Here is a 17,195-nt window from a genome sequence, read left to right as displayed (position 1 = left end):
CCTCGAGACATGCATCTGCAAATTTTATGCCAAACCATACCCACACAGTGCAGGGGTAGAAGGTAGCCTCTACTCTATATCAACGAAAAACGACTCCATGCAAAAACGAACAGATGAGTATGGCAGAACTTTTATCAATGTTTGTTTGCTGTTGTCCAGAAATTCTGGTTTCCATTTGCGTTGCCCCAAACCAGAAAAGCCAAAATCACAGAATGCATCACTCATTGGCCCTTGATGCGAGTGTGTTGGAGAAGTTTCATGGCAATGCAAAACAGGATTTCGGCAAAAAAGGCCAATGAACCGCAGGCAAGCACTCAAAAAAAATCTGAGTTTATCCACCTATGGGGAGATCTGAACCCTCTTGCGAATTTTATTTTAACATGATTCAGGCCGATTATAGACTCACGACCCGTATTCACCGGAACCAGTTCACCGATTTAAAAAAAATATTCAATCGTGTTTTATGGAACCACAATACCTTCCATTTGGCGTTTATGGCATCCAATTTGGTTTATTTCATCACATACGCACATACACACACATACATTTTTCGATCTCGTTGAAATGAGTCGATTGGCCGAACCGCGGTTCGAAAGACGCTTTTGGAAGCGATATGTATACCCTTCTTTGTGAGAAGATTAAAAGCCGTTCATTAGCACTCACCGCCACGACTCAGCCTGCAGGATAGGGAGTTCATATGAAAACCCATCAAGGGAGTCTACACCGCAAACATTCTGACCAACTTCCGTAAATTAATTGCATTAAGTCTTACTATAACAACAAAACAACGTCGTGATCAAGACAAGCTCATGTGGTCCCTGCCTGATAAATCCTCGCGCCACATAAAACCGTTCGCAGGGTAGATGGAAGTGAGTAATTAGGTTAGGTTCTCTATCTTCATCAATATTTCGTGATGGTGTTGCATTGTTTACACATTTGCGGCTCTCTCCCATCCATCCATCCATCCATCCATTGGATGGTGATTCAGTATCTCTATCTGGCCAACGACGACATTGATGCCACATTTGCGGTCCAGTCGGCCGGTCTTATCAGAAGAGTGACCTGATTCAGTCCGACAGACGAAAACGGGGATAAGGTGCATACCAATTTGAAGTAGGAAATACGGCAAATGTCCATAGTTAATATATAATATACCTACATATATTTAATTGGGATCTTTGAAACAAGTATCGGATTTTATACATCATCTGACAGAGCTTCGTTTTCTGAGCCCAACGATATTGGAAAGAAAGGCAGTTAAGCGAAAAGTTAACTTTATATGGCGGTCAAAAAATTCTTCAAGATAAACCCAGAAGAGTCGAGGCTGATTATGGAGATGGCTGTAAGTTTCAACGAGTTCAAGATTAAAATTGTTATTAACAGATAATAAATTAGTAAATTATTAGGCTGTTCACCATTTTGTTGAGTTTTTGCTATCCAAAAACAGAGAAAAAGCTATTCAATCGGTGGCCAGTTTCTGAATATGGTCAAAAACCATTTAATCACATTAAAATTCAACAACCTGTTCAATGGCAATTATAAGGAATAGCCAGGATCACGCTGGCCACATCCAGTCAATTTCCGGAAACCCCTAGGGAAGTAGCCAGTTTTAGACTTTGAATAAAATCCATTGTGCGATGCCTCAAATCACATGAGAATTGATCTATTTCCTCTATTCTCTGTTTAAGAAAGTTGTGTTTGTTTAAATAATTTCCGCGTTTCGATCTAATTGAAGCCAGTCCTCTTCGACCCCATCGCGGGTTGTCAAGGTGATCATGCCGTGATCCACCTCTAGGAGTGTTTACATCTGTGCTTATTTGCGAGCACTAGTGTACTAACATGCTGGTAGACTCTGATGCCCTGCTTACATTATGCTGGCTACTTTTTACAAAAAAAAACTAATGGCTATAGAAAGGTCTGAGCTGGATCATTAGCTACTTTTTGTGCACGTAATTTTGAAATAATTTCGGTGTCTAAATTAGTCATAATTTCAAAATTCGTCTAAGACATTCTTAGGTTCCTCCCTATAAAACTCCACCATTCACTTCTTAAGCGTTCTTCCAAAAATTTGCTCAAGTTACTGTCTGTGAAATTTCTATTAAATTTCGATAAAATATGTTTCAGGATTATCGCGATATATCCTTCAGAATAATCCTAGGATTGTCTTGAAAAATAGTCTGCATTGGAATTCGATTCAGCATAATCTTAGATACATTCGAATTCTTTCTTATTGGAATTTTTTTGCAATTTTCGAGAGAATTTATTATAGAAGTTCTGTAATTTTGAAAAAAAAAATTGGGATTTTATACATCATCTGAAAGAGCTTCGTTTTCTGAGCACAACGATATTTTTTTCGAACCCACAGAATTTCATCTCGATTTTTAAATCATGATTTAAAGCAAACGAATAACTCCACTGTTTGACACTAAACTAACAAAAAAAACAGCTTGCTCCCACACAAAGTTCAACCGAGGGGTGCTAGAGTGGTGTTTTTTATAATGCAATCTCACTTATTTAAAATAGGTCCAGCGTACCAAAATTGATGAAATTTTGGATTTTTGGAAATCCCGAGCCATAGTTCAAACACTTATCCCAAATCAAAATGAAGCACATATAGGGGCAATTCAGTGCTCTCGAGAATTAATCAAAAATACGTGAATGAAAAAAAAATACACAAAAATTTATCATTACTCGTCATTACTCAAAAAAATACAAAATTCGAAAAAATACAAAAATATTCGACGAATAATAAAAATACACGATAATTCGTCATTTGCACGAAAAATTCAAAATCAAAATGCTGAATTCGAACAAAATGCGTAAATTTATTATTTTGTATTTTAATCCGAGCTCGAATCACAAAACAATGCATTAATGAGCAGAATTTTACCCCTTTTTTAAGAAAAGTGCCTTAAATCATTTATTAAATAAATAAAAACATTAATGGATAGTTGTGACCTACAATTAATAACGATTAAGGCCCAAGCGCAGTGACAACGGAAGCGGAACGGCAACGGCAGCGGAAAAGCCCGATCTGAGTAAGCCAACTTGTCGGATTGAAAACTTGTTGGAACCAAATCGACTTCGTTTAGGCATCTTGATGTCATTTGTGACAACTGTCAAACTTTCCGTTTCCGTTCCGCTTCCGTCCACATTGCGTTTGGGCCAGGCCAGTGACAAGGAGGCCTTTACCAACAGCAGCGTTTGACAGTAGGCAGCATGTCCCGGGCTCAAATCGTTCATTTTGCTGTGCTGGGCCCGCTGTCACGGTATAACATGTTGCCTACGCGCCTGCCACTGGGCTGGTTTGGGCCTTTATTCATTAATGCGTAAAAGCCTTGGTAACAGATGCTTAGTAATGCGTAAAGAGCGAGGTAAGGGACTATTCATAAACTACGTAGAAAATTTAGGGGAAAGGGGGTTGGCAATTATCCACGGCCCGAGATGGGGGCGGGATCAATAATATGTCTACGTTGTTAATGAACAGCCCCTAATGAGTTCATTAGTTAGGCCTCTATTTTTTTTTAAATGGGTGAAATTCTTCTCATAAGTGGGTATTTTAAAGTTAGCGTGTGTTGTGTATTTGTCAAACAAAACGTCAACATTGTGAGTTTGATCCGTTTGATCCTCGGTTCAAGTGGTAAACATAAATTATTCTGAAATGACAGAATACACTTATAACTGATTTTCAATACATTAATGCATAAAAATACACCTTTATTTTTCTAATACACAGAAAATTACCTCGAAAATTACATAAATTCAAAAAGTGCCAAATAATACATTATTACACAAAATACACTTTTATTCGATAAAAAATACTTCAATACGTTCATCAATACGTTGGCCTGAATCTAAAATACACAAGTGAATCGCCCCTCGGCACATATAAGATTAGTTACAATACCATGTACAAAAATGATGTTTAACATTGTTTCCTGAGTAATACTTCAATGAAAACAACAATGAAAGCTTGTCACTCAAATAGAAGGAGCACCGTTGGGCACTTTCTGAAATATTTCAATAGTATAATTCCCCTGCAAACCCAAATAAATCTATCTGCGTAAAAATAAATAAAATAAGAGTGATTTGAAGCAAAACCCGCCAGCATCACACCCAACGTCAGTGCCAATACGTAAGCGTACTACGATACGGCTCTCAATGAAAGGAGTAACAAGTGTGATACTATCACTGCTAGACTAGATCTTTGGTTCTCTCATGCAGTGGTTTATCAGAGAGGGGAAGCTTAGTAATCCCCATTGCCTGCCCATGGCGCCATTCTATCAACCGGTGGAAACTAACGATTTTAAATTGGTTCACTGCTTGACTAGCCTATTGGTCCCAAGCAAATCGATTAACGTACCCCATTCTAGACGAAATTCTAGTACTACACTATGTTTGTTTTGATTTGCTATGAAAGTTTGACAGATAAAATGAGGGGTTCGGGGATTTTCCTATGTTTCGAGGGGTGCATCGATTAGCTTGGGACCGAAGAGAGTACCAGAGCTGAGCCAAAAAGTTGAACACGTTTCTTCGGGACCTTCTAGTCTTAGAGTTACCTCTATGATTCTATCGCGGCATAAGCCAGCAACGCCGGCCATAAACCTACCGTCTCAAACACTCCACTATAAAGCATGAAATTAAGCCCGCCCACCAACAGCAAGGTGCAAAAACTAGCCAAGGGGAGGGAACTCAGACTAGCAGTTAACTTATAGATCTAAATACAAAATGTAGGTTCTAGAGTGGGCTCAAGGGAAAGAAGCAGATAATCAGACCCCATTAGTACCCTTAATTCAAATAATGCTGCCAATCACACAAAACAAACTGAAGACGTCTATTCATCATCCTCTATAGTCACATTCAACAATGCTCCCCACCGGTTCCAACTCTTTCCGGTCGCTGATAGGCCGATGCATTTCACGTCACGAAAGGCTAGGTTTCTGGTCTGCCTTTGAGGGCATTATAAAACACTAAAACACAGAACTTTTATTACCCTATGAACACTGCTAGAGCAAGACAAGTCATTTATTATCGACATTATAATTTGCCTGGGCATCCCAAATTAAGATTAGATTTGGAGAGAGAATCTCTCGCGCCGGGCTGTTCTTGCTGCTTCTGTACATACAGCTGACGACCCATCGCTACCGATCAGCTGTGTAGCACATAAGTGAACCCTACACGATTGCTTTTATTGACAATAATCGTATTGTCAATACATGCTATATTGACGTCAATATATCGAGATTGACAATATTTCTGAATTCACATCATCAATATTATTGTCAATAATTCCCCTTCGCGTCAATATATTGATGCGTGTGGGGTTTGCTATAGATACGTAGAATGAGTAGAAGAAAAATATCAGTACAAATTAACCATCACGGAGTAAACACTTCGTCCTTCGTCTTAATAAAGTTGTAATTAGTGTCCACGTGAATAAAAGTGTTTTATGTTGTGCAAAAACGTCCTTTTCCTGTGTCCGAAATATTTTGAACACGACGGGCGCAAAAATTTTGGTCTTTCGAACCGGATATTTCGGAAAATTCGGGCACTGTGTGTGGTATTTGAGCGAGGATAAAGTAGAAGATCCTCACTGCGGGCTGCTGTTTGCTGCTTTTGCGCGAAAATCGATGGCAATTCGAATCAGCGGAGAACGGTACATAACGCACCCCCGGGGTAGGACGCACTTTTTCGCACAATCGGAGCGATGCGGGCGGGAGATTGTGCGAATCCTCCCTTTCCGCTATCGATCTGCTGAAGCCATTGCTACGAAAGCCGCTGCCTTCGCTGCTAAGACATCCGGGAACCAAAGGGTCTTTCTCCTCAACGAGGGGAACAGAGCCCTTCGAACTGCAGCCAACCGTGACCTCCCCCCGGTGCCCAGGGTTCACTGACATGGAGAGAAGATTTGGCGATCAAACGTCGTCAAAATAGATAAGCGGATTAAGAGTGGATTCCAAGCCGGAGATAACTCTGTAGCTTTGAGACGTTCTGTTGCAGAGCTTCTCGGGTCGGTTTATCCGGGGCACGTATGGACGGATCGCGGTCACGGGGTGGAGTTGGACTCGGAGTGGCAGGACCGAACACTGCAACGAGTCAAAGTCTACCGGAGCGTCATCCAAGCGCTGGAAGTCGAAGCCCCGAGCCACCCCTGAATACAACCCATTACACGGTACGCCCCTTCTTCAACCGTCTTTACGTGGATCCCTGGACACTACGGTGTTTCCGGAAACGAGATTGCGGACAGACTGGCGGGATCTGGTGCATCCCGTCCCCGCTACACCAGGAACGTACCCCTCATAGATGTCAGGCGTTGGATTGTGATTTGTGAATACTATTATGGAAGCCTGGCAGCAGGAATGGTTCCAGTCGCGGACCACTTTCCTGAGGAAGATCAAGGAAACCGTACGCTCCTGGCTGGACAGCCAAAAATACAAGGACCAGCGGATCATCTCAAGACTCCGGACCGACCTTGCGAGGATTTCCTGTAATTTCGGTGGAACACCTTTCCGCAAGGTTTGTTCAATTTGCAGCATCCCCGCCTCGGTGGAACACGTGCTGTTTGTCTGCCCGGAGTTCCAGAAGCTACGCGAACAACATGTACTCCCGAAGAACGTCAGTAATCTGCTTGGTTACGACCCCTCAGCTGAGCTGATCGCCTTTCTGAAGGACGCCCACTTGTATAATCAAATCTAGCCCCCCGTCGATGGCTGCACTGATCGTGTTTTCCTCACCTTTCTATTTTTTTCTGCCGTCGGGGTTTCTCCGCCGGACGGGGCACTGTCTCCTACGGCAATATATTTTTTTCAGATACCTGGAAATATGTTACATATACTATGGAAAAAAAAACTCTATACGTTATCAAAGCCTAAGTTACAAAATGGAACCAATGTTTTCAATTGGGAAACAGTGCAGAAGGTCAATTTAGTCATTAAATTCTACTATCAAAGATACCCGCATTAGAGCAACCGTACCAATGAGTAATTAATCATATTGTCGAGCAGTTTTGGGACGACCAGCGATTTTACGGAAATGAAACAATCAATTCCAGATGTTTCAAGCATTTTACAAATAGAACCCTATTTTTTCGAGGTTGTAGAAGAAAACATATTAAAATATTCCACGTTAAAGTTCGAGTGGTAGGAAACGTCATTTTAAACTGCTCGAATGATGTGATCCATTAAGGCACATTTACCAAGCTCTACCATAACGCTACTTACGTACCGGGGGTTGCTATTCAGGTGGGGGAAATAGCAATCCGCACCTTGGGAAGTAGTGAGTTCATAAATTTAGCAACCCGGTAGCAACGCATCAGACGGTTGCTATTTTGAATAAACGCCAAAAGTTTGTTTTGCAGGTGTGGAAAACGGTAACCTCAATTATGACTCTGATAGCAACGACCGGTGTGGAGAGGAGTGATTAAGGCTCAATTAACTTTGATGCATTTTTTAAAAAATCAAACACAGTTTTTTTCGACGCATTATGTGAGATTACAAAAAGCTCGCGTCATTTTGTGTAAAATATCAAAAAGAATCGAATAGTGCGAGCTTTTTGCAATCTAAAATAATGCGTCGGAAAAAACTGCTTCTTAAATTTTCCAAAAAGCATCAAAGTAAATTGAACCTTAAGCCAAAATGGAAACGCTGTGCTTAAGTAAAATAGTGCCGCAAATGGCAACGACTGGTACGGTTGCTCTTAACAAAGATACCCCGTTTTACGGTACCCCTGTTTACTGTTCGTATTATGCAAGCTGACGACCATTTAATGAGTGGACTCGCGTCACTTTTGAAAAGGTCCTAAGTAACAAATGTAAACAAATCGAGTTAATCGATACAAACTACTTGTGTGGGGCGAGTCGATCTACCGTGCGCCACTCTATATTGTGTACTCTCTTTGTCGACTCACCGACATCCCACAGAGAGCGAGTAAGCAGAAGTATCATATCATTACGTGAGCGAGTGTCGAGCAGGTAAGACGCGCCCGGGTCACGGAAGCAAGCTAACGGAATGGGTGGTTTCCTGATGACAGATCGCATTTTCACACTATTGCTCTTCTATCATTGGATGTGATACAAAAACGCCCATCCATATTTACTTTCATTTATTTAAGATAATCATAGGTCAAAAATTGTCCAATGTACAGTTTGAAATGATTGGTACGTGATTGTCGAGGTGATTGTTACTTCGGACATATGGACTGCCTAACATGATTGGTGCTCATTTTCTAAAGGCGGGGCATGGTTAGGTCAAAGATGAATACTAAGATGAAACTGTCGAAAGAAAAACTTCCTATTTTAGTGTCCTCTTTCACGGTCCGTTTCATCCAATGAATACCCCCCGTATTCAAGGTAATTTTGTGGTTTTGCTGCCCCCTTGGTAGAGATGAAATTTTGCACTCATTTTTATCAAAACAAACACACCAAAATCAGAGATATCCCATTTTTTAATTACTCGATTAACAACTAATCGATTATTTTTTGTTCGCTGTGCGGCCATTTTTCAACCAATGAGAGTGCAGCACATGTTGGAAACGATCGGTGGTGATGATCCTATGGAGATGTTAATGCTTATATCGGCACGATATAACCGATTACAAATATTTTATGTTCGTTAATCGATTAATCAATTATTCGAATGAAAATTGGCCATCCCTAGATGAATGTGAAACGTCATTTTAAATAGAAGGACCGTACATAAATAATGATACAATTTGAAAGGGACCGGGGCTAATCACAAATTACGTCCCCACGGTAACTGAAATACACACGAGTGTAAAGGGTGAACACGAAATTATTGCAACACATTCAACAGGGCATAACTGTTTTACCATTGGGTAAAAATCAACCAAATTTTGCACACTTTCTCATTGATGTGTATTGTGTACATGCTGTCAAACTTGAAGTCGTGTTTTTCGATTCAACGAAAATGGAGGTGAACCAACGCGAGTTGAGAGAACAAATTCTTTCCAAACACCTGGAATTTCCTGACCTGTCGCACCGGCAGTTGGGAAAAATGTTGAACATTCACCATTCAACCGTCTCCAGAGTGTTGAAGCGGTTCCAGGAGCGGTTGACGTTGGACCACGGCAAAGGAGCTGGAAGAAAACCGGGACCGGAGAACAAAAAGACGGAGGGAAAGGTGAAGCGGATGATTAAAGCAAATCCCAACGTCTCAAGCCGTGATTTGGCTAAAAAGATCGGCATGTCGCAGAGCTACGTCCAGAATGCAAAGAAGAGAGCTGGACTTCATACATACAAGGTACAGAACTTCCCAAACCGTGATGAGCGGCAACAATCGACGGCTAAAACTCGGGCACGGAAGCTCTACGAGAAGATGCTGACAAAATATGGCTGCTGTGTGATGGACGACGAAACGTATATAAAAGCCGATTTTAAGCAAATTCCGGGGTTGGAGTTTTTCACCGGCAAGAGCAAGTTCGATGTGGACGACAAATTTAAGAAGAAGAAAATGTCGAAGTTCGCCTCCAAATATCTCATTTGGCAGGCCATCTGCTCTTGCGGACTGAGGAGTGAGCCTTTCGTGACAAAGGGCACAGTAAATGGCGAGATCTACAAATCTGAGTGCATCGAGAAGCGCCTTTTGCCGTTCTTGCAGCAGCACGACGAAGCTCCGCTATTTTGGCCAGATTTGGCATCATGCCACTATTCTAAAAGTGTCCTGGAGTGGTATGAGGCCAATTCTGTCCATTTTGTTTCAAAGGACATGAATCCGCCAAACTGTCCGGAGCTGCGCCCGGTGGAGCAGTACTGGGCAATAATGAAGCGGGAACTTCGGAAGAGCAAGAAGACAGTCAAAGACGAGAAGGACATGTTAAGAAAATGGAAAAAAAAAAACTGAGAAACTGGTACCGGATGACACTGTAAAGACTTTGATGGAGGGCATCAAGCGAAAATGCGTTCAATTTTACAATCAAGGCTCCATCGATTAACTTTTCTTTTGATTTTTGAAGTAAATATATGTATAAAACTACCCTAAAATTTTGGTTTGATTCTAAACATTATAAGAAAATTGGCATGACATTTTCGGTGTCGCAATAATTTCGTGTTCGCCCTTTATTCATCTTTGGTCTCACGGCAAAATATTTTACTCACAGCACTCTTTTTGACGTTCTCATATTCACCACCAGAGGTTGAATCGATCGATTAGTTTCTATTAAGGCTCTGAACCATTTGGTGGATTTTTTTAACTTTTGGTTAAAATTTGACAGATGGAAAGTTATTGATTAACCCTGCTATCCGAGCGTGGTTATTTCTGACAGACAAGAAGTTAAATTTTGACAACCTTGGCTCGAAACGATCGACAGCACGGGGATTTTCGAACATAGAAAATAACTTTCGAAGTGTCACTTTTAACCACGAGTTAAATTTAACTAGGCAAATGGTTCACAGCCTACCCTAATAAAAATAACCATAAAAGAGAGCTTAACGACGTGTTCGGGGTATCATCCAAACCATTTGTGAGATAGTTTACCCATCCGGGATACAGTTCGTTTATGGTACTTGTTTATTAGGGTAAGGCTGCGTTCCATTTGGTGAATTTTCACTTAAATTTGAAACTTCGATAATAAATTATACTCTTCGAAAATCCCTCTCGTGCTGATCGTCCGATTTTCGAAAAGATGTTTGCCAAAATTGAGTCCATTTGTCCATTTGTCAAATTTAAGTGAAAATTCACCAAATGGAACACAGCCTAAAAAGGCGTTTTGAAAAATGTAGTGTTTTTTTAAACAGTTAAAATAATAATCTGTCAAACTTCAAATCAAACTACGATTTTCTCTGGCGGATATGTTACATTGGTCTATATGAAAAGTGACGCGAGAGATTTTTCAAATTATCTAACAGCAAATATCACAAATTCTCCTTACTGATCATTACCAAACGTAGCCCGTGACAATTTAAAGCTCACTGCGTGTTTATGAACATTATTATTCGATTATATTTTATATTTTATTGCACTACCTTTCGTGGAGCTTTCATAGCATCTAAATGTTTGTTTACTTTGCACTATAGGTAGCCGGTTTGACAGTTCGATAGGTAGACTTGCGGCTAACCACCAATTCGGAATATCATCTCAACTTTATGTGGTATGGTTGTACCAACCGGTGGAAGCTAACAATTTTAAATTGACTTACTACTTGATTAGCCTATTGGTCCCAAGTATACCAATAAGCGTACCCCATTTTAGTCAAAATTCTAGTACTACACAGCAAAAAAAAAGTTGTTGAATATTACATCGAAACTGCTGCAACCAGGTCAATCCATCGGTTGTGTAATATCACATTGTACGAAATACATCGATTTTGCGAACAAAATTACATCCATTGATGTAATATTGTATCTGCTTTTTGCTATTACATCATTATTTCATACATCAGCTTGAATTACGTTGATCGATATTACATTTTTTTTGCTGTGTACACTATGTTTACTATTATTACATGTTTATTATTACACTAAGTACGCCCACGCAAACCAACATCATCAGATCGGGTAGAGGAAATTCTCTCCTCTCCGATAGCGGCATTAGTTTGCGTGGAAAGGGCCTTACAATTTTTGTTTACAAATGCTTTTTGTGCCGTTTTCAAATGATACGCTTGAAATGTCTTCAAAATGTCTGCGAGAAAAAAATATCCTCAGAATTTCAAATCTCGATTACTTGTTCGAAGAGACGTATCAGCTTTTGTAAACAATGCATTTGATCGTTGGTGGTTTGGCGTAACTGCCCTAATAAAAATAACCATAAAAGAGAGTTTAACGACGTGTTCGGGGTATCATCCAAATCATTTGTGGGATAGTTTACCTAAAGAGCCTGAATTTATAAACAGACGACATGTCAAAATTGGAACAATCGATTATCTGTCAAAGTCATAGGAAAAGTTATTCCAATCGAGCAGAAGACCGGTCAAATGGATAAGATGTCGCCTCTTTACCCAATTCAGTCTCTTTAGTGAACCCTACACGACAGTTTGTATTGACAATAATCGTATTGTCAATACATTTTATATTGACTCAATACATCGGTATTGACAATATTTCTGTATTCACATCATCAATATTATTGTCAATACTTGTAAATATTGACAATATTTCTTACCGTGTGGGGTTAGCTTTTAAGTTTACCCATCCGGGATACAGTTCGTTTGTGGTATTTGTTTATTGGGGTGGTAGCTCACCCACGTATGCTAACACTACCATCAGATAGGGGACATTTTCCCCTACCTGATAGTGGTGTTAGTATGTGTGGACTAGAGTCGGTGTATAATGAGTCACGCCAAGAGTGAAGCCTAGTCTACCTATTGAACTGTCAAATCGGCTACCTATCGGGCAAAGTAAACAAGCATTACGATGCTATGAAAGGTCCACGAAAGGTATTGCAATTAAATATAAATTATAATCGAAGAAATGATCATAAACACGCAGTGAGCATTACATTTGTCATGCGATACGTTTTGTAATGGTCAGTAATGAGAAGTTCTACTATTTTTCGTTAAGATAATTTGACAATATCACTAATTTAATGATGTACTACAGTCGTTACTTGTTTTCCTCGCTAGAAGTCATTTGAAGTTGATGCAGAAGTCCTCTGTTGCCAAACGAAAAGAAAGGGAATCTTTCGAAAACCGTGATGCAAGTTCAACTGTTTTTCTCTTGGCGTGACTCATTATACACCGACTCTAGTGTGGACGAGCTACCAGTAACGCCAAACCGAAGATCAAATGCATTGTTTACAAAAGCTGATACGTCCCTTCGAAAAAGTAATCGAGAAATATCTTTCAAATTAAGCCATGTCATCAAGTCTGGCATCCCTGAACCTACGAAAATCTCTTTCATCTGAGTAGACGTCACTCTCTCTCTCTCTCTCTCTCTCTCTCTCTCTGAGTAAAATTGAACGGCCGTGTAGCTGCTTGTGAAAATTTGAAATCAAAACAAAAAATCCTCAAAACGGTTTCACGATTCCGTTGTTCGTTCAGTTAATTTGTTTCAAGCTGTGGAGTAATTAAACTTTATGTTTGTTATAAGAATTATCATGTCCGACGCAATTACCAACGATGATCAAGGTAATGGTATCCATCAACCATCAATTTTGAATTGATCTGTACGAAACAAAAAAACATTTGACAGGAATTATAAGTGAAGCAGTTCCCGCAAACGAAACGACGGCAACATTACGGGTAGGACAGTCCGAATCGGAACACAGAACGCCAAATGAATTAACTCAAGTTCCGGCGCAGCATGAAACGCGGACCACTGTGAATTCGTATTACACGTCACGCCATCGTGCCCCCTTTCGTTGTTATCCTTGCAGTAATATGCGGACAGCACGTACAAATGAGGAAGAATCGACCACAACGGTAGTCGTGCAGAGGAATGAAGTCGTAGAATCTCCACCTCCGGCACCAGTGGTGGTTCAGGAGGAAAATGTGACACCGATTCTCGGCACGAGCAGACTCGGTATCGCTGCAAAGTCGATCAAACACGATTCGGAATGTCGATGCCGGGACTGTACCTATGAAGCGAGTGAATACGGCTGGGAACTGGTCGAAGACCGTTTGTATACGGATGATGCTCCACGGGAGGAGTTCTGCGATCTGCAGGAACTAATCGACATTTGCATCGAGCTGGACGATATGGCAGACTGTGGCAATGGGAATTGCCCAAAAGCGTAGCGTGTGATTTTGATAAATTATTTCTTTTCTGTGGACTGATTCAATTGAATTCGAAGATTTTGTGATCTCATTATTAAACTAAAATAGCAACAAAAATCACTGTCGTTTTATTGCCCATTGAAAGCCAAAATTACCGTGCTGCTATCAGCAGTTGCGTTTATCTGTGCTATACAAACAAGCAAGATAAGTGGTCCTCCACTTAAGATAACCTATGCAAATACCGTATTGAATGGAATTTGTCTACTCACCGTTTTGCTGTAGCCGGTTTATTGACCTTTTGACCTCGTAGAATCTAACCGGATCCTATTGCTAAAAATCGGTAACAATACAAAGTTATCGTTATTAGATCATAGCAAAATCGAACTACCGAAGCTGAAAATATGTCTACCTACGAATTGGAAGCGGGAGTACCGAAATGGATGGAATTTGGTGGATTATGGGAGCTAGTTCCTTCGTCCCTGCCTGGAATCTACTGTACACGGTGGTAGCGGCGGCGGTGACCGGTGGTGATTCAATTTTGGTAAACAAACTTAGGCGTTTGCATCATCGGTTTGTTTGAAGTACCAGATCACCGATGAGTCGTGCGCTTGCTCACTGTTCGGGAGCGTGAGAAATGGGAACATTTTGCGTGAGAGTTACGAGTAGACCAACGTATATCAGTGACGCAAGGTAAGTGTTTTCAAATGCCATCAAGAAATTAAGACAAGTATCACAATCACATCAATTACACGGAAACCGCAAAATACGCAAAAATGACTATAAAGGACTCAATTTTGACTATAATACCATAATACCAACAATCAATACGAAACCAACGATTTAAAATTGGCTCACTACTTGACTAGCCTATTGGTCCCAAGCAAACGATTAACGTACCCCATTCTAGTCGAAATTCTAGTACTACGTAATGTTTGTTTTGATTCGCTATGAAAGTTTGACAGATAAAATGAGGGGTTATTGGTTTTTCTTATGTTTCGAGTGGTGAATCGATTAGCTTGGGACCGAAGAGAGTACCAGAGCTGAGCCAAAAAGTTGAGCACGTTATTTCGGGACCTTCTAGTCTTAGAGTTACCTCTATGATAATACCATTAATACCTTGTACAGACATACAAAATACACTGTTGCACCAACAATCAATACGAAACTAACGATTTTAAATTGGCTCACTACTTGACTAGCTGCCAATTTTGCTACACTTCACCTTATTGAGTCCGAGCCATGATTACTTCGGCACTAGTCATTAGACTGATGCAAAATTTTAAATTTTCGCTCCACAGTGCTTAAACGGCTCCAAATTGGGTTCTGCTTAGCCTCCCAAAATTTGAACTACTTTAGTAAGAAACTGACTTGGCACAAACCATTTAAAGTTTATATGGGAATTACTATGGAAAAACTTAAGTTTTTGTTCATATCTGCCTAACAATTCACCACATCACTATGCTTTTAAAACTGATAGCAGTGATTGTAGCAAATTTTCTCAGCTACAACTTTGTTCAAAACTACTTTTCAATCAAATGTAAGGAACAAAAGTTATTAATGATTCAAGTCACTAATGTCTTATGATCTCATTCAACTGTTCAGCAGGCAACATTGGTGTTTCTGGTGCGAAGAATAGAGCACAAATATCATGGCTACTATGTTACACTGCAGAATACAGTGTTGCCCACTGAACAGCTGCTTGATCATACCATAAGATTATCAATCTCTTAAACAATTAATAACAATTTAATTTGACATTTGGCTCAAAACGAAATTCAGCAAAGTTGTAGCTAAGAAAATTTTCCGTAAGAATAGTTATATAAATTTTCGAAAAAGAAATATGGAAAATGGGTAGAAGACAATGAACAACAAGTTTGTTTTTCCCATAGTAATTTACATATAAACTTCGAATAGTTTGTGCCAAGCCACTTTCTTACCAAATGAGTTTAAATTTTGGGAGGCTAATCAGGACCTGATTTGAAACCGTTTGGGCACTGTGGAGCGAAAATTTCAAATTTTGCATCAGTCTACTACACACAAAGAAAAATCGTTGCTAAAATTAAAAAAACCATTGGTTGAAATAAAAGTTTGCATTGGTTCTTTTTGGTATATGTATAGTCACCTTGGGCTCTGAACCATTTGGTGGATTATTTTAACTTTTGGTTAAAATTTGACAAATGAAAAGTTATCGATTAACCCTGCTATCCGATCTGACAGACAAGAAGTTAAATTTTGACAACCTTGGCTAAGTTCTTCTCGAAAACCGGTCGATCGACAGCACAGGGATTTTCGAACATAGAAAATAACTTTCGAAATGTCACTTTTAACCACGAGTTAAATTTAACTCGGCAAATGGTTCACAGCCTTGGTGCAGAACTTGGGGTAAATTTTAAGTACACGCAGAAAAATTCACCATCGAAACAAACATATTTGAGGTAAATTTAAACGTAAACTCAGTTTGTTCTGGCCACAAACATAAACTAGGTTGATTTCAAACGTATTCCATGTTTGAAGCATTGTTAATATTTTTTTATTGCTTTTATTTATAAGGCCCCCTCGCCTATTAGGCATTGCTTGGGCCGATGACCATTATTAACAATTAGATCCCTTCCCGCTTTTATTTTTCAAATAAAACGTATTATCCCCTATTTGATAAGTTGCATTATTTTCATCTAAACGATCTGTTTGCTGACCAGTCTTCTGCGTGCACTGATCAGCACGAACTTTCTTTTTTTTTCGTTCTCATTGTGTTTCGACAGCCGGCGTTTGTTGGTATTTTCAATAAAATCCTTTGTTGTGTTTGATGAGCTGGTGCTAGAGTTTTCCGTCGTTGCTTGAAGTGTGATGATCCTCGGTTTGATTGTCGGTGTTTCGCTGTTGTTCTTCTGCTGAGAACCCGGTGAAAGCAGGAGATGATTGACCCGATGTCGTTGGCTGGTTTTGTTCGATATCAATCGACGGGAAATCAGCGAGACTGAATACCCCCTCGGTTGGTGGAGCTGCTGGAGCGGTGCTATTGTTCGATGTGGCTACATCCAAACATTTCTGTTTGGGATGAGCTGCTCGGCCACAATGGCGGCACGTTTTTGGTTGCTTGTCGTACGTTACCAACGTAGTTTCGTTGTCGACCGTGCTGTACGATGGAATGGCGCTTTCGAGTCGCATTCGCAAAACTCGAACACCGCTCATGAATCCTGGGAAGTAGTGCTTCCATTTCTCATGTCGACTGGAAATCACTGTCCCGTTCTTTGCCATGTGGTTCATAACAGTCACACTGGGCCAGAAATGCAATCTAGCGGAGCAAAATTGTTGACCAATCTGATTTGATCTCCGCATTTGTGTAAATGTCATATTATCACCCACCTTCCCTAATAAAAAATAACCATATACGAACGATAACCCAAATAATTGAACTTTTCCACAAATGGTATGGAAGATACCAAGAACACGTCGTTAAGCAAAATAACCATAACAATTTTATTAGGGTTATTACCATCACCTTAGTGTGTGACATCAGGTGTACGCTGCTC

The 17,195-nt window shown here is 40.1% G+C and overlaps 1 protein-coding gene across 2 annotated transcripts in view; it reads right to left on the bottom strand.

The window, feature by feature from the left end:
* Nucleotides 1-14,001, bottom strand: part of Oscillin (glucosamine-6-phosphate isomerase Oscillin) — a 42,104-nt gene extending 28,103 nt beyond the window's left edge. For both annotated transcript variants that reach the window (XM_065227585.1, XM_065227581.1), the window contains exon 1: nt 13,935-14,001. The gene's annotated coding sequence lies outside the window, so the exon portion shown is untranslated. The remainder of the gene's footprint in view (nt 1-13,934) is intronic.
* Nucleotides 14,002-17,195: the final 3,194 nt, after the last annotated feature.

Source organism: Ochlerotatus camptorhynchus, unplaced genomic scaffold, assembly GCF_037179485.1.
Source record: "Ochlerotatus camptorhynchus isolate MF236.1 unplaced genomic scaffold, CSIRO-AGI_Acam_v1.1 ptg000274l, whole genome shotgun sequence".
NCBI lineage: Eukaryota > Metazoa > Arthropoda > Insecta > Diptera > Culicidae > Ochlerotatus > Ochlerotatus camptorhynchus.
This window is presented reverse-complemented; position numbering and strand designations above follow the sequence as displayed.